Source organism: Balaenoptera ricei, chromosome 20, assembly GCF_028023285.1.
Source record: "Balaenoptera ricei isolate mBalRic1 chromosome 20, mBalRic1.hap2, whole genome shotgun sequence".
NCBI classification, from domain to species: Eukaryota; Metazoa; Chordata; class Mammalia; order Artiodactyla; family Balaenopteridae; genus Balaenoptera; species Balaenoptera ricei.
Window position 1 is genome coordinate 54,547,890 of NC_082658.1, and position 20,710 is coordinate 54,568,599.

Genomic DNA, 20,710 nt, shown 5'->3' on the forward strand with positions numbered 1-20,710 from the left:
GGGCCCACAGTGAGTGAACTGGAAATGATGAACCTGCCTTGGTTTAATGTCAAAGAAAGGATTCAAAGGATTAGGGAGATTGGAATGTTACAGGGGATTTGTCATTTAAGGCCTACTCACCCACTCTGGGAGGGTCTGGAAGACAGTGAGAAGGAAATTTGTGAGGGGAGCCCCAGCAGCCTGGAGGAGCTCCAAGATTGCTCTTCTCTGTAGGCCAGACCTCCCAGTGGGAACTGCAGCCACTGAATTGGGAACCCTAAATGCGATGGGAGTAACTGGATCCCAGGATGGTGGAGGCCAAGTGGTAGCACTCAACCACCCAAAGGCGAGATGGGCTTGGTTACCATAATGGATAGCAAAGTATTAATAGAACAGTCTGACTCTCATAGACCTAGTTGGCTAGTTGATGGTGGTGTTCCAGAAGTGAAATAGGTAGGAAGCCTACTAAATTCTTACTTGATCTATATGAGCAAAAAAATTCCAGGTCTGGTGAACAAAAGTCTAACTGGAATAATGGTCCCACAGTCAATTCCCAGACTTGAGCCAGTTTACAGACCCAGAACCCGTTGAATGAAGGGGAGGCCAGTCCCCTTGAGGAAGGACCCTCGTATGCTACCAAAAATTTATGCTGTTGATCTTTCTCTCAGCCTTCCCCCAAAGGGAACTTCAGCCTTTGCCAGAGTAATTGTGCATTGGTGGAAAGGAAATAATCAGACCTTTCAGGGACTTCTGGACACTGGCTCTGAACTGAAATTAATGCCAGGAGACCCAAAATGTCACTGTGACCCACCAGTCAGAGGACAGCCTGATGTAAGTCAGGAGATCAATGGAGTTTTAGCTCAGGTCTGTCTCATAGAGGGCCCAGTGGGTCCTTGAACCAACCTTGTAGTTATTTCCTCAGTTCCAGAATGTGTAATTGGAATAAATATACTCAGCAGCTAGCAGAATCCCCCCATTAGTTCCCTGACTTGTGGAGTGAGAGCTATTAGGGTGGGAAAGGCCAAGTGGAAGCCACTAGAGCTGCCTCTACGTAGGAAAATAGTAAACCAAAAGCAGTACTGCACTCCTGGAGGTATCGCAGAGATTAGTGCCACCATCAAGGACATCAAGGATAAAGGGGTGTTAATTCCCACCATATTGCCGTTCGACTTGCCTTTCTGGTCTGTGCAGAAGATAGATGGGTCTTAAAGAATAATAGTGGATTATCACAAGCTTAACCAGGTGGTGTTTCCAATAACAGTTATTGTACCAGATGTGGTTTCATTGCTTGAGCAAAGTACTGTGTTGGCCAAAAAGTTCCTTCGGTTTTTAAGTAAGAATAAAGGACATTTTTCATTTTCACCAAGAGCTGTATTGAACAATGTATTCACCATTTTGTTCCACTACCTTCTGCCATTTTTCAGGCAACATTATAATTCCATCTTCCTAAAACTTTTTATTTCTTTGAGCAAAGAACTGTCCAGGTGCCTTTTATAGTCTTCCAGGGAATTGAAATTTTTTCCATGAAGAGAATTTTGTAAAGACCAAAATAAATGGAAATCCGAAGGTGCAATGTCTGGTGAATATGGCGGATGAATCAGAACTTACCAGCCAAGCTGTAACAGTTTTTGTTTTGTTTTGTTTTTAATAATTCTTTATTTATTTATCTTATTTTTGGCTGTGTTGGGTCTTCGTTTCTGTGCGAGGGCTTTCTCTAGTTGTGGCAAGCGGGGGCCACTCTTCATCGCGGTGCACGGGCCTCTCACTATCACGGCCTCTCTTGTTGCGGAGCACAGGCTCCAGACGCGCAGGCTCAGTAATTGTGGCTCATGGGCCCAGCTGCTCCGCGCGGCATGTGGGATCTTCCCAGACCAGGGGTCGAACCCGTGTCTCCTGCATTAGCAGGCAGATTCTCAACCACTGCGCCAGCAGGGAAGCCCCTGTAACAGTTTTTGTCTGGTCATCAAAGAAACAGGTGGTCTTGCGTTATCCTGATGGAAGATTATGCGTTTTCTGTTGACTAATTCCAGACGCTTTTCATCAAGTGCTGCTTTCAGTCAGTCTAATTGGGAGCAGTACTTGTTGGAATTAATCGTTTCGTTTTCTGGAAGAAGCTCATAATAGAAGACTCCCTTCCAATCCCACCATATACACAACATCACCTTCTTTGGATGAAGACCAGCCTCTGGTGTGGTTAGTGGTGGTTCATTTCGCTTGCCCCACGATCTCTTCCATTCCACATTATTGTACAGTATCCACTTTTCATCACCCATCACAATTTGTTTTCATTATGTGTAAGGAGAGAATCACATGCAGAAATACAGTCAAGGAGGTTTTTTTCGCTTAACTTATGTGGAACCCAAACATCAAAGCAATGAACATAACCAAGCTGGTGCAAATGATTTTCAGTGCTTGATTTGGATATTTTGAGTATGTCAGCTATCTTCCGTGTGGTATAACGTTGATTATTCTCAATTAATGTCTCAATTTGATTGCTATCAACTTCAACTGGTCTACCCAACCATGGAGCATTGCCCAGAGAGAAATCTCCAGCACGAAACTTAGCAAGCCACTTTTGACAAGTTCGATCAGTCACAGCACCCTCCCCATACACTGCACAAATCTTTTTTTGCGTTTCAGTTGCGTTTTTACCTTTCTTGAAATAATAAAGCATAATATGCCGAAAATGTTGTTTTTCTTCCATCTTCAATATTAAAATGGCTACACAAAAATTCACCAATTTTAATAAGTTTCTTTTAAAAAATGCATGCTGATATGATAGCTGTCATAATACAATCTAACAACATTGTTTCGAATGAAAAAGACAACTAAGTGCTACTAGAGCCATCTTATGGAAAAAACCGAATGAACCTTTTGGCCAACCCAATAACACATCTCCTGGCACCTCGCATGCAGCTACTGATCTGGCAAATGCCTTTTTCTCCACCCTGTCAAGCAGTCTGCTTTCAGCTGTCAAAGCCAACAACAGACCTTTACGATGCTACCTCAGGGATACACCAATTCTCCAGCCCAATGTCATAATTTAGTTCTCAGGAATCTTGATCACCTTTCTCTCCCACAAAGCTATCACTATGGTCCACTGCATTGATGACATTAATCTAATCAGACCTAGTGAGCAAGAAGTAGCAACTACTCTAGATTTGGTAAGACATTTGCATGCCAGAAGGTGGGAAATAAATCCAACAAAAATTCAGGGACCTTCCATCTCAGTGAAATTTCGAGGGGTCCAGGGGTAAGGGGCATGTCAAGATATTCCTTCTTGACATGCGATGCTGTTTGGAGCATTTGACAGGCCCCTATAGGTGAACTGCAGTGCAGGCCCTTAGGATTTTGGAGCAAAGCCCTGCCATCCCCTCCAGATAACTACTCTCCTTTTGAGAAACAGCTCTTGGCCTGCTACTAGGCCTTTGCAGAGACTGAACGCTTGACCATGGACTCCCAAGTTACTATGTGACCTGAACTGCCCACCATGAACTGGGCGTTACCTGACCCACCAAGGCACACAGTGCACGGCAGTGCGCCATCATCAAATGGAAGTGACATATACGTGATCAGGCCTGAGCAGGCCCTGAAAGCACAAGTAAATTACATGAAGACGTGGCCCAAAGGTCCATGGTCCCCACTCCTGCTGCCCCTTCTCTCTCCATCCTGCACCTATGGCCTCATGGTGAGTTCTCCATGGCAGCTGACAGAGAAAGAGAAGACTCTGGTCTGGTTTACAGATGGTTCTGCACAATATGCAGGCACCACCCAAATCTGGACGGCTGTAGCACCACAGGCCCTTTGGGGACATCCCTGAAGGACAGTGGTGTGGGCAGAACTTCAGACAGTGCACCTGGGTGTTCACTTTGCTTGGAAGGAGAAATGGCCAGACACGTGATTATATACTGATTTATGTGTCCAATGGTTTGGCTGGATGGTTAGGGACTCAGAAGGAACATGATTGGAAAATTGGTGATGAGGAAATTTGGTGAAGAGATATGTGGGCAAAAAAACATGAAGGTATTTGTGTCCCACGTGAATGCTCACCGAAGGGTAAGCTCAGCAAAGGAAGATTTTAATAATGAAGCGGAAAGGATGACCCATCCTGTGGATGCCAGTCTCCTTCCACAGCCAGCCCAGTCATCACCCACTTGGCTCATGAATGAAGCAGCCATGGTGGCAGGGGTGAAGGCAATGCACAGGCTCAGCAACATGCACTTCCACTCCCCAAGGCCAACCTGGCTGTGGCCACTGCTGAGTGCCCAACCTGCCAGCAGCAGAGACCAACACCTAGTAGTCGATACAGCACCATCCCGAGGTGATCTGCTAGCTACTTTGTGGCATGTTGACCACACTGGACAACTTCCATCACGGAAGGGGTACCATTTTGTTCTTCCTAGAATAGACACTTACTCTGGATACAGATTTGCCTTCCTTGCGCACAGTGCTTCTGCAAGAACTACCATCCGTGGACTCGCAGAATGCCTTATCCACTCCCATGGTATTCCTCACTGAAATGCCTCTGACCAAGAACTCACTTCACACATTAAAAAAAAAAAAAAAAGAACTTCACAGCAAAAGAAGTGCAGCAATGAGCCCACACTCTTGGAATGTACTAGTCTTAACATGCTCCCCAACATCCTGAGGCAGCTGGTTGGATAGAACAGTGGAACGGCCCTGTGAAGACTCAGTTACAGTGCCAGCTAGGTGGCAACACCTCTCAGGGCTGCGGCCAGGTTCTCCAGGAGGCTGTATATGCTCTGAATCAGTGTCCAATATACAGTGCTGTTTCTCCCATAGCCAGGATTCACGGATCCAGGAATTGGGGTAGAAATGGGAGTGGTACCACTCACTCTAACCCCTAGTGACCCACTAGCAAAGTTTTAGCTTCCTGTTCCTGTGACCTTATGCTCTGCTGGCCTACAGGTCTTAGTTCCAGAAGGAGGAATGCTTCCACTAAGAGATATAACAATGATTCCAATGAGCTGGAAGTTAAGAGAGCCACCTGGCCACTTTGGGCATCTCATGACTCTGAATCAACAGGCAAAGAAGGGAGTTACTATGCTGGCTGGGGAGATTGATCCTGGCTGCCAAGAGGAAATTGGACTATCCACGATGGAGGTAAGGAAGAATATGTGTGGAATACAGGAGATCCCTTAGACATCTCTTAGTATTACTGTGTCCTGTGATTAAGGTCAATGGAAAAGTACAATCCAACCCAGGCATGACTACTAATGGTGCAGACCCTTCAGAAATGAAGGTTTGGTCATCCTACAAGTAAAGAATGATGATGACCATCTGAGGTGCTTGCTGAAGGCAAAGGGAATACAGAATGGGTAGTAGGAGAAAGTAGGTATAAGTACCAGCCACATGGCCAGTTAGAGAAATGAGGGTTGTAACTGTCATAGAGGATTTCCTCCTTATTTTGTTATGATTGTGTGGGATTATCTTTGTTTTCTTTCCTCTCTTATTTCCTTATCATGCAACATAAGATGTATTGATTTTAAATCATAGTATTTAAGTATTGTTAATTCTACATCATACTGTTTAAGTTAGAGGATAACAAGGAGAGTAAACATCACTCAAGGACTTTACCTCCTCTTCTGAGGAAGGCACTAGTGCATTTTCAGTTGTATGGACAGTTGTATTGTGTCAGGTGGAATTAAGCCTTTGTTATCCTTTACTTGGAGATTAGTATGGTTTAAGGAGATATGTATGAGTGTCAACTTGACAGGGGGTGGACTTGTGATGGTTAATTTTATGTGTCAACTTGACTGGGCCACAAGGGTGCCCAGATAACTGGCTAAAAATTATTCCTGGGTGTGCCTGAAGGTGTTCCAAGAGGAGATTAGCATTTGAATTAGTAGACTGAGTAAAGAAGACAGCCCTCCCCAGCGTGGGTGGGCCTATCAAATCCATTGAGAGCTGAATAGAACAAAAAGGTGGAGGAAGGCCGAGTCCACTCTCTACCTGACAACTTGAGTTGGGATATCAATCTTTTACTCTCAGCACTCCTGGTTCTCAGGCCTTCAGACTCAGCCTAGAATCTACACCATCAGCTTTCCGGGTCCCCTTGGCTCTGTTTCTCTGGAAGACACTGACTAATACACCCTCTTTAACAGCTCTCATGGAGAGTCTATGTGAAAGTAAAACCAACACAAAATACAAATTAAGAGATGGAAATAGATTTCTCATGATGATCCATGAGTGCCTGGATCCAACTTGCCTGAGGAATTACGCGCCCTGACTTTCTAGTACTATGAATCAGTACATTCCTTTCCTTTCTCTTAAGCCACTTTTAGTTCAGTTTTCATCACTTGCACAGACAAATTGCAATACAATGAGAACATACCATTCTGAACCTATGTATTTCACTTAATGTATCATTATCATATTTTCATATTATTAAAACTATTCTCGGGCTTCCCTGGTGGCGCAGTGGTTGAGAATCTGCCTGCCAACGCAGGGGACACGGGTTCGAGCCCTGGTCTGGGAAGGTCCCACATGCCGCGGAGCGACTAAGCCCGTGAGCCACAACTACTGAGCCTGCGCGTCTGGAGCCTGTGCTCCGCGACGGTGAGAGGCCCGCGCACCGCGATGAAGAGTGGCCCCCGCTTGCCACAACTGGAGAAAGCCCTCGCACAGAAACGAAGACCCAACACAGCCAAAAATAAAATATAAATAAATAAATAAATTTATAAAAAAAAAACAAAAACAAAAAAAAAACTATTCTCCAACATTATTTTGTTTGGTATTATAGTATATTTTATCAAGCCCATAGTGGTGAACAGATAAATTGTTATTAATTTTTCAATATTATAGATAACATTGATATTAATATCCTCATAGCTAAATGTTTGTGCCTATCATGATTGTTTCCTGAAAATAAATTCCTAGAACTGGAACTTCTGGGCCAAAAGTTATGGAGGATATTAAGACTTTGTTACATATAGTAAAAGTGACCCCTTGAAAGGTGATGCCAATTTATTCTCACACCAAAAACATATGGGAATGCCTATTTCCTCCATCCACTGCCTACAATGGGTAGGATTTTTCTTAAAATCTCTGCTAAGTTAATCACATACACACAAAAGTAATATCTCATTTTACTCTGCATTTCTTTACTGAGTTGCCTGCCTTGTGTAGATTTTTCAATATTGTGCTAGATTCAGTTTGTTAACATTTAGGAATCCTGCATCTATATTCTGAAATTGGTTCTTCTGGTATTCTATTTTCTCAGGATTATCAGGCTTTTTTCTAGCTTTATAAAATAAGAAATACAGAGGTCTGAAGACGGACAAACCTGAGGTGGAGTCTAAATTCCATGATTAGATGTATAACTTTGGGCAATTTAATCTTCCTAACCCTGAATAGGGGTGCCCACTGGGAAAGGAGCCAATTAAACCTCACAGAACCTGGAAAGGCTCAGCCCTTGGAGATTCTAGGTACCACAAAAACCGCAGGTGAGACATGAGGCTAAGATGAGGAGGTGCTTGGACATGTGTTACTGAGGGATCAGACCACTACCTTCCCTCATGTTCCATATTTGCAGGCTGGCACCTTCTGTACAAGAGACGGGAAGTTTATCTTATGAAGAAATGAGATGCTCCGGACTTGGGGAGACCAGGTAGAGTAGAGGAAGTGGGGTGAGAGTAGAGGAAGTGGGGTGAGGGATGGGACTGAACATAGGGAGATTAAGTGAAACTTAACACTGAACGGTGGGGACCCCAGTCTTTCCCCAACCAGCTCCTCAATTTGTGAGCAGCTCATAACAAAGCAGGAGACGGGGCAGTTCTTTTCTGCGGAATGAAACTGCTCCAGAGGAAAGCCCTCCCTGCTCTAACACTTGAGGGTATTCCCAATAACAGAGCCCTTTCACTTACCAGTTTCCCTGTGTGAGGTCCGTGTGTCCACAAACTTGCCCATGTACTCAGAGTTTCCACTCAGAGTTGTAATGCTGCACACCTGTGTGAGGAGATAGCCAAGGAACATAAGACATTTGAAGAGAAAACAAATAAGAGAATTTTTATTTTTTATTATAACATTTTTATTATAACTTCTTAATTATATATATTGTATATAATTATATAACATAAGTGTATCATAACTCATTCTTTTAACTTTACTATAATTTATATTACGACACTATAACAAAAAGAAATAAAGAGTCAACTGAAATAATTTAGGGGGAGAGGAGATGCAGAATAAACCCTTTAAAACTCCCTTCTTGACAGAGGTGAACACTTGTCCCCTTCTCCTGATATTTCTTTGATGAGGAAGGAGCTTAATCCATGCAAAAATGACATATCTCATTGGTAATTATGGGAAGATCAAAAGGGAACCCTTGACTCAGCTCCACCATTTTTTTCTTCTTGGGAGCCAGTGGGCCTACAGGGACCATGAGTTCTCCATCACTGCCCTCCAAACTTTTAGTTGTACAGAGAAGGGTGGAAGACTCAGTTTAGGACTGTGTTCTGATTACTATTGCTTTATAACAAGTTAACCCAAGGGAACTATACTCAGTCTTTTTTTTTTTTTTTTTTTTGGCCACACCACGTGGCTTGTGAGATCTTTGACCAGGGATCGAACCTGGGCCCTCGGCAGTGAGATTACAGGGTCCTAAACACTGGACCGCCAGGGAGTTCCCTATATTCAATATCTTATAATAACTTACAATGAAAAAGAACCTGAAAAAGAATATATATATAACTGAATCACTTTGCTGTATACTTGAAACTAACACAAAATTGTAAATTTACTATACTTCAATAAAAATAAATAAATAAATCTAATAAATATGAATATAAAGATGTGTATATGTATGTATGTATATATATAACAAGTTAACCCAAAATGTAAAGGCTTAAAACAAACATTTTCTTTTGCTCCCAGATTCTGTGGGTCAGAGATCCAGACGGGGCCAGCAGAAAAGGCCCGTTTCCGCTGCATGACCCCTGGGGCCTCAGCTGGGAAGGCTCCAGGGCTGGAAGGCCCGACTGCTGGAGGCTGGATTCACATGGAGGCGCCTTCACTTCCATGTCTGGCGTTTAAGGCTGACTGTCTGCTGAGACCTCCGCTTGGAGCTATTGATCGTAGCACCTACACGTGACCTCTCCCTAGGGCCTCGGCTTAGACTTCTTACCTTACAGCTCAGGGCTCCAAAAACAAGTGCTTGGCAAACAAGAAGAAGCTGCAAGCATTTATTCCTGGCCTCAGGATTCACACATCCGTTGTTTCCATCACACTCTATTGATTACAAGGGAGTTACAAACCCGCCCAGGTTTGGGGCGAGGGAAAGACATAGACCCGCACCTTTCAAAGGATAGAGTCTCACAGAATTTCTGGGTATCTTCTAAAACTGCCTCAGGGCATAATCTTAAAGACCCTAACATCTGATGCAAGGGACAAAAACATTAAAGAAATAAATGAGGAGGGGCTTCCCTGGTGGCGCAGTGGTTGAGAATCTGCCTGCCAATACAGGGGACACGGGTTCGAGCCCTGGTCTGAGAAGATCCCACATGCCGCGGAGCAACTAAGCCCGTGCACCACAACTACTGAGCCTGCGCTCTAGAGCCCGAGAGCCACAACTACTGAGCCCGCGTGCCACAACTACTGAAGCCCGTGCGCCTAGAGCCCATGCTCCGCAACAAGAGAAGCCACCGCAATGAGAAGCCCGCGCACCACAACAAAGACCCAACGCAGCCAAAAATAAGTAAATAAATATTTTAAAGAAAGAAAGAAATGAGGAGTAAAACCGAAGCGCTAACAAACTTCTCCCAGCTGTACTTCCAAGCAACTGTGGGCTGCAAGGAAAGGGAACTCAGACTACTCCCACAGCAGAGAGACAAAGGAGGGAGACACGGGGGAGACGGGCAGATGCTCCCAGCGCTCCTCCCCCCATCCCTCTGAGACCACCTTCTCAGCCCCAGCAAGCCCCCCAGGAGAGCGAGTCCCACAACCAGTCCCAACCCCTAGTTTCTTTTAGGTCTTTGCCGAAAACAAGAAACTCTCTCTCCCTAAGCTGGGCTTAAATTCAGGACAAAAAGGAGCAGACACAAGTCAAAGGCTTTTCTCTCTAATATTCTCTCCCTTACCAAGCTAAATCAGAACTAAGAAATATTCAACAATTTCCACACAAGTTGTAACCCTCCGCTGTGGAGATAAGATTTTTTTTTTTTTTAAACCCTTCGAGTATTTTTGATGCTCCACCTTCCTAAAGATTGCCCTCGGGCTCCGGAGGAACAAGCAGGTAAATCCTTCAAAGGGACAGACATAATAGCAGTGACAGCCACCTGACTCCATGTGTGAACATCTATCCATCACTCTGTTCTATCATTGGAGACACTGGGAGGGCAGGTTCAAGGTCAACTCCCTCTTTTTCTTGAATAGCAACAACAAAGTTTAAGTAAGCAAAGCTGAGTAGGATTTATAGTCAAAGAGCTGAAGTAGGAATTCTGCAAACAATGAAGTTCTTCCTTTGTTGCGACATTTATCTTTTGCAAGGAGGGTAGAACTTTGCAGTTATTTGTTTAATATGTTGTCTGTCACCGCCGTCTTTTTCTCCAGAAAGAAAAAAACAATTTTATGACTAATGTCAGGCAGTCTTTACACTTATAAAAAGGAATTTAAAAAAAAAAAAAAGGAATTTAAACAGTGTTCCCGGAGAGTCATTGAGTAGGAGTATTTTGAGTCCCAGTAACAGAAACCCACTTAAGCCAGCTTACATTTGTGAAGGAAACTGTATTTTAAGGAACCTGGGGTTACTCACAGAACTCAAGGGCAGAGATCTGGCTGAACCTCAAAAACAGGCTCAGCAAAGCCTGGAACCAAGGACTAGAGCGCTTCCGGGACACAGGAGGTCCTCTTTATCGCATCAGTCTGAGCTGAAGTCTCAGCCTTACTTCCAAATTCCTGGGAATGACTGGCCAGCCTCAGTCAGGTGCTTATCTCTGAAGCAATCAACAACACCCAGGAAAAGCATGTGAAGCTGGCTCGTCACCTTGTGAACCCGTGGATGGAGGGAGGTCAAATTCCCAGAAACCTGGGGATGGGAGCAGAGCATAAATGCGTTTGTCCTTTGGGTGACTCAGAGCCCCTAAGCCTCCCAGAAAAGAAGCTTAGAGAAGGGAGGAAAAAAAACACTGGGGGAAGGGGCAGACTTCCTGATTTGGCCAAATATTCTGGACACTCCCTTTTGGGTGGATGAGGCTGGATTGGGTCCTAGGAGCAACAAGCATCCTGGCTATTTCCATATCTAGCAACCAGGTGCAGGCAGTGCCCCCAGGGTTCTGACCGTGGTCATCTTCTCTTCACACAACCATCCCTGGCAAAGCTCATCTATTCCAATGCCTTCAAACACCATCTATATGTTGACAGTGGGGTCACTCATCTAGCAGGGTGTACGCCTTAGAGGCACCGGGGCCAACACATATGAAAACCTTGAGAATGGATCCAGCCATGAGAATCCTGAATAATTCAGATCAGTTGGCTTTAGCGTGGTGAGTGAACCAGATGCAGGTCAGAGGGGGTGGGCAAAGGTGGGCAAATTAGGATCCTGCTGCAATAGCCCAGACAGCTTCAACAGAGGTAAAGATTGTGGAGATGCAGAGAAACTAAAGAATTCAAGAGACATTTAAGAGATAAAATCAACAAGGCTTGGGGAAGGGGAGGAGGAGGCAAGAGTGACTTCTAGATTTTGACTTGCATAAACTAATATATGATGAAAATGACTCACAGAGATTGGGAACACTGGAATAGGAACAGGTTTTGGGAGGAAGATCATGAGTTCAGGTTGAATGTGTTGAAACTGGTGAGTCTTTTAATATCGAAAACTTGATACATAGCAGGCAACTGTGTACAGGGATCCTCAGTGGAGAGGTATGGGCTAGAGGTGTAAATGTAATCTTAATCCCTGTCCCCATGCATTGCTCTAATCCAATCTGAACTTCCATCACAGCCTCTTGACTTCCCTGCCTAATCCACCGGTCTCCTCCAATCTACTGACACAGAAACTACACTGAATGTTTCAGAATGTCATTCCCCAGTTTGAAATCCTTTCCTTTAATTTCATGATAAAATTTCCCAAAAAGGCACATATTCCTGGTGTTTGCCTGGCTACGTGAGACTGGATACAATAGAAGGTCAGATAACAATCAACCTGTCACTGGTATAAAAGGGCATGACTCAGTAGGGCACAATCATAAAATCTCTTTATTCTTAACTCTCCACTGTTCTCAGACCTGCTGTGTAATACCACCCTTCTGTACCTCTGGATTATATTACAACCTGTAGCTTTCTTTTAAATTGTTATCAAAATATAAGATACATATAGAAAAGTATATACGTATCATGTGTATACAGTCCAGTGAATTTTCACAAACTGAACAGACCTGCAAAATTAGCATCTAAGATCCTATAGATTTTTATGTCACTTTGGCTGTTGGAATTAAGATAATTTCAGATATTAAAAGGTCTAGTCTAATCTATTATCAAATGTGCATTTCTCATCCAATTCAAAGCTTCTTCACTTCCCCCCAGCTCAGGCTCGAGACTCAGAAACCCTGCAAAAAGGAAAACGGAGGGAGTAGTCTGCATCTTTAAATATTTTCTTTCTTGTTTTTTCCCTCCTTCCTCTCCCCTGCTTATTATACTGCTCTGGCTCCTCCAGAATCAGGATGAGAGAAAGGATGAGAGGTGAAAGAGCAAAGATCAGGTACCCCTCTGTGTACCTCCCCAATCGCCAGATGGCATAGCTCAAGTTATCCCAAGAAGTCTTTCACCATACTTTCCTCATACCCAGGAAGCAGCACAGGGCAGGCTCCTTTCTGCAGTTCAACCAGCATCCACCTGGGAAGGAGAGGGTGGACCCTCCTTCTGGAAAGCACCCCAAGTCTTTTACAAATGGTTCTTTCAATACCACCTAACTTGGCTCCACTGGGCCACCAACTCCTCAGAAAAATGACTGCACACTCTCTTCCTGATTAATCCCTTTCTTCTGTTAGAAGAAATGACAGAATTAGAAAATCACCATTTTGTAACCCCTAGAAACAACAGATCTAGGTAATGGCCATGAACGGCCAGTGAAATCATTAGGTGAATGGTTGACAGGGCACTCTGCACGGGATGGATCAAGCTGATAACCACTGAACGCCATGATGAATCTTAGCGTCACTAAAAGTGATTCTTCCCGATATGATGCAATGGGAAAATCACAGCACCATCTGTAAGTATCCTTGCAAAAGCAACAACTACAAAAAGTACCTGAATCTAATCAAACCTCTAGATCTATCTACCACTTTACAGAAAACAGAGGAAAGAGAGAAGTTCACTAAACCACACTGTAAGAAAGCTATCAGCCAAATTCGGATTGTGAGAAATTCTACAGAACAAATGACTCAATTCTCCAACAAATAAGATCACACAAAAGGTGTGTCTTAAAAGCGATGGTGTCAGGGAGCTTCTGGGGGGATAAAAGAATTGTTCTGTATCCTGATCGTGGTGATAGTTACATGAACTTATACATGTGTTAAAATTCACAGAACTGTACACCAAGAATCCATTTTACTGTATGTTAATTTAAATATTGAAAAAAAATTTAAGTGGCATGGAAGGACACAAAAGGGAATATGAAGAACTGTTAGAAATTAATAGAACAGACATGTCAACCAAATCTGGATTCAGAGAAACAAACTTTTAAAAAGACAATAATCTTTTGATGTTCCTACTACTTGGTTTCTTTTATAAATTTATTTATTTATTTATTTTTGGCTGCATTGGGTCTTCGTTGCTGCGCACGGGCTTTCTCTAGTTCCGGCGAGCAGGGGCTACTCTTTGTTGCAGTGCATGGGCTTCTCATTGCGGTGGCTTCTCTTGTTGCAGAGCACGGGCTCTAGGCTCATGGGCTTCAGTAGTTGTGGCATGCGGGCTTCAGTGGTTGTGGCTCAAAGGCTGTAGAGTGCAGGCTCAGTAGTTGTGGTGCACGGGCTTAATTGCTCCACGGCATGTGGGATCTTCCCGGACCAGGGCTCGAACCCGTGTCTCCTGCATTGGCAGGCAGATTCTCAACCACTGCGCCACCAGGGAAGCCCCACGGTTTCTTGCAGAAACTCCTATATATCCTGGCTCCTCCCTTACCTCTTCAGAGCAGTCCGTCAGAGTCATCTGAGAGGCTGTGTTCCAGACTTAAGTCCTCAGCAGGTCCGTCAAATAAAAAGTAATTCTCAAAAAAAAAAAAATCAGGGAAAATATAAATGTGTACTGACTATTAAACTGTATGATGCTATTATATGGCATGGTAAGATAAATGATATGGTGATAAAAATATGGTGGTTATGGAGTTTTGGGGGTTTGGGTTTTTTGGTGGTGGTGGTTGTTTTTTAAAGTCCTTATCAGCAAGAGATACATACTAAAATATTTAAAGGTGAAATGGTATAATGTCTGGGATTTGCTTTAAAATACTCCAGAAAAAATATACATATAATATAGTAAATACACAGTAGATGACAGAATAAGAGTGGGATTTTATCTCTTTGTTCACTGCTGTATCCTCAATTATCTACAAGTATTAGGGTATGTGGCACATGGTAGATACTTAGCAAAAATTAGTTGAATGAATGAACGAATGAAGAGGCCCATTTAGCACTGTTACTCCTGTTACTGCCTGTCTCACAAACAGCCACCATATATTCCTTTACTGATGACTCTACCTCTTAGTTCTTCTATCACTCCTAACTTCTCTGGTATATAGTTCTGCCCCTGCTTGTTGATGAACCCATGTCTAAAGTCATGCTCAGATAGAAAAAAAAAGAAAAAAACCTCATTGTCATCACTGGTACCATTTCCTCCCAAAGTTCAATGTGCAAGTTCAACACAAGTTTTGCATTTTCCTTCACAGCTTTCATTACACACATGAGCCCATGGTGATCTGGTCCCTGCCTACCTTCCCAACTGCACCCTCCTACTGTCTTCTTCCATGAATCCTATACTCCAGCCCCGCAAACTACTTGCTGCCCACCACAAGCACTTTGATGTATCAGACTTCTCTGCCTTTGTACCTGGACTTCCCTCTGCCTAGGGTGCTCCTTTCTCCTTATACATCCAGTGAGCTATGTTCATTCTTCAAGAGTTGGTCCAAATATCAACTCCCCATTGAAGACTCCCCTGACCCTTCCAATCTCTGTGCTCCTAGGCCTCAATTAAAATTCTTACCATTTTTTTTTTTTTTTTGGCCATGCTGCACGGCATGCGGAATCTTAGTTCCCCGACCAGGGATCAAACCCGTGCCCCCTGCAGTGGAAGCACAGAGCCCTAACCACTGGACCGCCAGGGAATTCCCTCTTATGCATTTTATTTTTGTTGTCACTACAGGGCTGTCACTTATGCATTTTATTTTCGTTGTCACTAATAATAATAGTATTATTATTACTATAATAATAGTAATAGTATCATCATACATTAATCCAGGGCTTGTCACTATTTTAATCACTTCATATATACTGACCTTTAATCTTCAAAAAAAAAATCATAGTATATGTACTATTATTTTTGCAATTTTACAAATGAAGAAGTTGAAATAACTTTCCTAAGGTCACACATCTAGTAAGATGAAGCCAGGATTGCAAACACAGGTGGTCTGGATCCACAGTCCGTACTTCTAATGACTGTCCTATGCTGCTTCTCCACACAGCAGTGCTGTGTGCTTGGCTGCAACTTCTGGCTAACTCTGTTTTAGGCTTCCCAATTTTATTTGTCTACAGAACACATTTGAAGTTTTAATAAACTTCATGGAATGACCACAGGATTCAAGATATGTACCATATGGCTGAATTTAAAAAGGAAAAAAGAACATAAGACTAAAAGGAAGGAAGGGATGAATGAACAAACAAAGGGAGGAAAGAAGGGAAGGAGGGAAAACTGGTCTCAAAATCACAAGAGATGACCAAAACTGAACATTTAAATCTACAAACATTGTGAGCACATTAAAGAACGCCTAAATAAATGAAGAGGTATACCATGTTTAGAGATCAGACGACTCAGTATAGTTAAGATGTCAATTCGGGACTTCCCTGGTGGCGCAGTGGTTAAGAATCCACCTGCCAGGGCTTCCCTGGTGGCGCAGTGGTTGAGAATCTGCCTGCCAATGCAGGGGACACGGGTTCGAGCCCTGGTCTGGGAAGATCCCACATGCCGCAGAGCAGCTGGGCCCGTGAGCCACAATTACTGAGCCTGCGCATCTGGAGCCTGTGCTCCGCAACAAGAGAGGCCGCGATAGTGAGAGGCCCGCGCACCGCGATGAAGAGTGGCCCCCGCTTGCCACAACTAGAGAAAGCCCTCGCACAGAAACAAAGACCCAACACAGCCATACATACATACATACATACATAAAAAGAATGTAAGCAGACAAGAATATCATTAAAAGAATCCACCTGCCAATGCAGGGGACATGGGTTTGGGCCCTGGTCTGGGAAGATCCCACATGCCACGGAGCAACCAAGCCCACGTGCCACAATTACTGAGCCTGTGCTCTAGAGCCCGTGAGCCACAACTACTGAAGCCCACGCGCCTAGAGCCCATGCTCCACAGCAAGAGAAAACACTGAAATGAGAAGCCCGCGCACGGCGACGAAGAGTAGCGCCCGCTCGCTCCAACTAGAGAAAGTCCACGCACACCAACGAAGACCCAACGCAGCCAAAAATAAATTAATTAAAAACAAAAAAGATGTCAGTTCTCCCTAAATTGATCTATAGATTAACACAATACCAATAAAAATACCAGACAGATATTTTGTAGAAATGGACAGGCCGAATCTCAAATTTAAATAGAAATGCAACGGATCTAGGCTACCCAAACCAATCGGGAAAAATAAGAACAAAGTTGAAGGACTTATAATACTTGACTTTTAAGACTTACTATAGAACTAACTAACTATGAAGTCTGCCTATTCTATTATTACATATTAATATATATTAATTTATGAAATAGTAATATATATTATTAGCAGTATGATATTGGCATAAGGATAGACATATAAATCAATGGAAAAGAGTACAGATATAGACCCACACATATATAGTCAATTGATCATGAACAATGATTCTGAGGTAATTTAGGATAGTCTTTTCAACAAAAGATTAGTCTTCTCAACAAAAGGTCCTGGAGTAATTGTATATCCATATGCAAAAGAATGGATCTCAACCCTTACCTCATACCATACACAAAAATAACTCAAAATAAATTATAAACTTCAATATAAGAATTGAAACTATAATACTTTTGGACAAAAACACAGGAGAATTTTTTTCTTTATTTTGGTTTGGGTAAAGTTTTCTTAGGTAAGACATAAAAAATATCAAATGAAAAAACTGATAAATCAGACTTCATCAAAATTAAAAACTTCAAAAGACACTGTTAAGACAATGAAGAACAGAGTGAAGTAAGTCAGAAAGAGAAAAACAAATACCATATGCTAACACATATATATGGAATCTAAAAAAAAAAAAAAAAAAAGGTCATGAAGAACCTAGGGGCAAGACGGCAACAAAGACACAGACCTACAAGGGAATGGACTTGAGGACACGGAGAGGGGGAAGGGTAAGCTGGGACAAAGTGAGAGAGTGGTAGTGTATATATGGACATATATAGACTACCAAATGTAAAATAGATAGCTAGTGGGAAGCAGTCGCACAGCACAGGGAGATCAGCTCGGTGCTTTGTGACCACCTAGAGGGGTGGGATAGGGAGGGTGGGAGGGAGGGAGACGCAAGAGGGAAGAGATATGGGGATATATGTATATGTATAACTGATTCACTTTGTTATAAAGCAGAAACTAACACACCACTGTAAAGCAATTATACTCCAATAAAAACGTTAAATAAATAAATAAATAAATAAATAAAAATCCTCAAATTCTATATATAAAAAAAAAAAAGACAATGAAGAGACACACCACAGACTAGGAGAAATATATGTAAAATGTATATCAAACAAAAGAATTGTATCCAGAATGTATAAAGAACTTTTACAACTCCATAATAAGAAGACCAACAACCCAATAAAATACAATAGGCCAAATATTTTAACAGACACATTACCAAAGAAGACATATGAATGGCAAATAAGCACATGAAAGGATGTTCAAGATCATCAGTCACCAGGGAAATGCAAATTAAAACTAGAATGACTAAAACTTAAAAGACTGTCAATACCGAACTGGAACATTGCTGGTGGGAAAGTAAAATGGTACAACTACTTTGGAAAACAGTTTCACAGTTTCTTGTAAAGTTAAACATATAATTACCATATGACTCAGCAATTTCACCCCTAGGTGTTTATCCAAGAGAAATGAAAACATGTATCCACACAGAGACTTGATGATGTATATTCATAGAAGCAGTAAATCATGTTCAAAGCAGGATTATTCATAAAGCCAAAAACAGGAAACAATTCAAATGTACATCAACAGGTAACTGGATAAACAAACTGTGGTATTTCTATACCACAGAATATTACTCAGCAAAAAAAAAAAAAAAGGGAATGAATTGAAGATGAAATAGATACACTTCCTCCTCTACTCTCCACTAAGTACAGCTAAAAACTATGGACATTATACATAAAACAAACGTAAGAAGACTCTAAAAGGTAGACATAAGAAGATAGACCAGCTAGGGACCTTGGGACCTCAGAAACAAGGCAGTGAGTTCCCTGGGTTTTCTTTTTTTTTTTTTTTAATATTTATTTATTTATTTGGCTGCACTGGGTCTTAGTTGCAGCATGTAGGATCTTCATGCAGGATCTTTAGTTGCGGCACAAAGGATCGTTAGTCGCGGCATGTGGGATCTAGTTTCCTGACCGGGGATCGAACCTGGGCCCCCTGCATTGGGAGCACAGAGTCTTAGCCACTGGGCCACCAGGGAAGTCCCTTCCCTGGGTTTTCCTTAAATTTATTTATTTATTTATGGCTGCGTTGGGTCTTTGTTGCTGCAGGTGGGCTTTCTCTAGTTGTGGTGAGCAGGGGCTACTCTTTATTGTGGTACGTGGGTTTCTCATTGCAGTGGCTTCTCTTGTTGTGGAGCACGGGCTCTAGGCGTGCGGGCTTCAGTAGTTGTGGCACGTGGGCTCAGTAGTTGTGGCTCCCGCGTTCTAGAGCGCAGGCTCAGTAGTTGCGGTGCACAGGCTTAGTTGCTCTGCGGCATGTGGGATCTTCCCGGACCAGGGCTCGAACCCATGTCCCCTGCACTGGCAGGCGGATTCTTAACCACTGCGTCACCAGGGAATTCCCCTGGGTTTTCTTTTGACCTCATATATCTGAACAGTACAGAAGCTGCCAACCTGGGAACACCAATGGACACAAACAAAATAATCCCCAAGAAATCCCTCTGGCCAAAGGCAGAGGAAAGGGGCTAGCCAGCAAGACAGAAAACTTTTAATCATAATCACTCTATCCCACCAAACACCATGGAAAGAGCCATAGCCCCATCACCACCCCCATCAGCAAATGCTGAATGGGGAGCCTGGACTTCCATTCTTGCCTGGCTGTAACAAGGCACCTCTAACAGCCGCTGCTGGGCTGGTATCAGAGAAGACTGAGTGGAGACCAAGGACTTTCATCCCTACTTGGCGTTGATGAAGCCTCCCTTCCAAAACGTCAGGGGAGATCACATGGGGATCATAGACTTCCATCCCCACCCAGCGATAACAAGGTGCCACTCTCCCTCCCCACCAGAGTCAGAGGAGGCTAAGTGCTTTGGCAGAGTGGATTAAGAAACATGACTCAACTATATGCAAGAACACTATGCTGAGTGAAAAAAAAAGCCAATCTCAAAAGGCCATATACTGTTTGATTCCATTTATATAACATTCTAGAAACGACAAAATTACAGAGATGGAGAACAGATTAGCTGGTTGGCAAGGGTCAGAGATGTTGAGGGGAGGAAGGAGAATGTGAAACCAGGGAGATCTTTGGGCTAATAGAATAGTTCTGTATGTCACTTGCAATGGTGGTTACACAAAACTACACATGATAAAATGGCAGAAAACTATACACACCCGTTGTATTAGTGTCAATTTCTGGGTTTTGATCTTGTACTATAGTTAACATTAAGATTGGAGCTCTCTGTCCTATCTTTGCAGTTTCCTGTGAATCTATAAATATTTCAAAATAAAAAGCTTTTTTAAAGGAATGAACTAATAATACCTATAATAAAGTGGATAAATCACAAAGACATTATGCTGAGTGGATAAAGCCACATATACAAAAGAGTATATGATATATGATTCCACTTATATAACTCTAGAAAAGACAATTCTAATCTATGGTGACAGAAAGCAAACCAGTGGTTTCCTGGGGCTAAGGAGGTTGACTGGTGTGGGACACAAAAGAACATTTTTGGGTAATAAAAATGTTCCATATGTTTATGCGGTCATAGATATAAGGTCAAAACTCATGGGAATGTATGTTTAAAATTAATGTTTTTTATTGTACATAAACTATATCTCACTAAAGTTCATTTAAGATCACTTCACAATAAAACGATAAAAGATCATCAAATCATATAACTTTATGAATAAGAAAAGAAGAAAACATTTTAATGTACAGTAAGATATTCAATTGTATGTTCTTGTTATAAAATATGGCATTCTTGCCCATTTGAGTATAAGATGGCTGAGAAAGTCAGATCCAATTGTAATACCCATATGTATACAAAAGTCCTGCTAACATCGACACTTTGCC

At 42.5% G+C, this 20,710-nt stretch overlaps 1 long non-coding RNA gene across 2 annotated transcripts in view; it reads right to left on the reverse strand.

Annotated features, from left to right (window-relative positions):
• Positions 1-20,710, reverse strand: part of LOC132354610 (uncharacterized) — a 238,919-nt gene that overhangs the window by 192,593 nt on the left and 25,616 nt on the right. For both annotated transcript variants that reach the window (XR_009499345.1, XR_009499347.1), the window contains exon 3: positions 7,866-7,947. This is a non-coding gene — a long non-coding RNA (uncharacterized LOC132354610). The remainder of the gene's footprint in view (positions 1-7,865; positions 7,948-20,710) is intronic.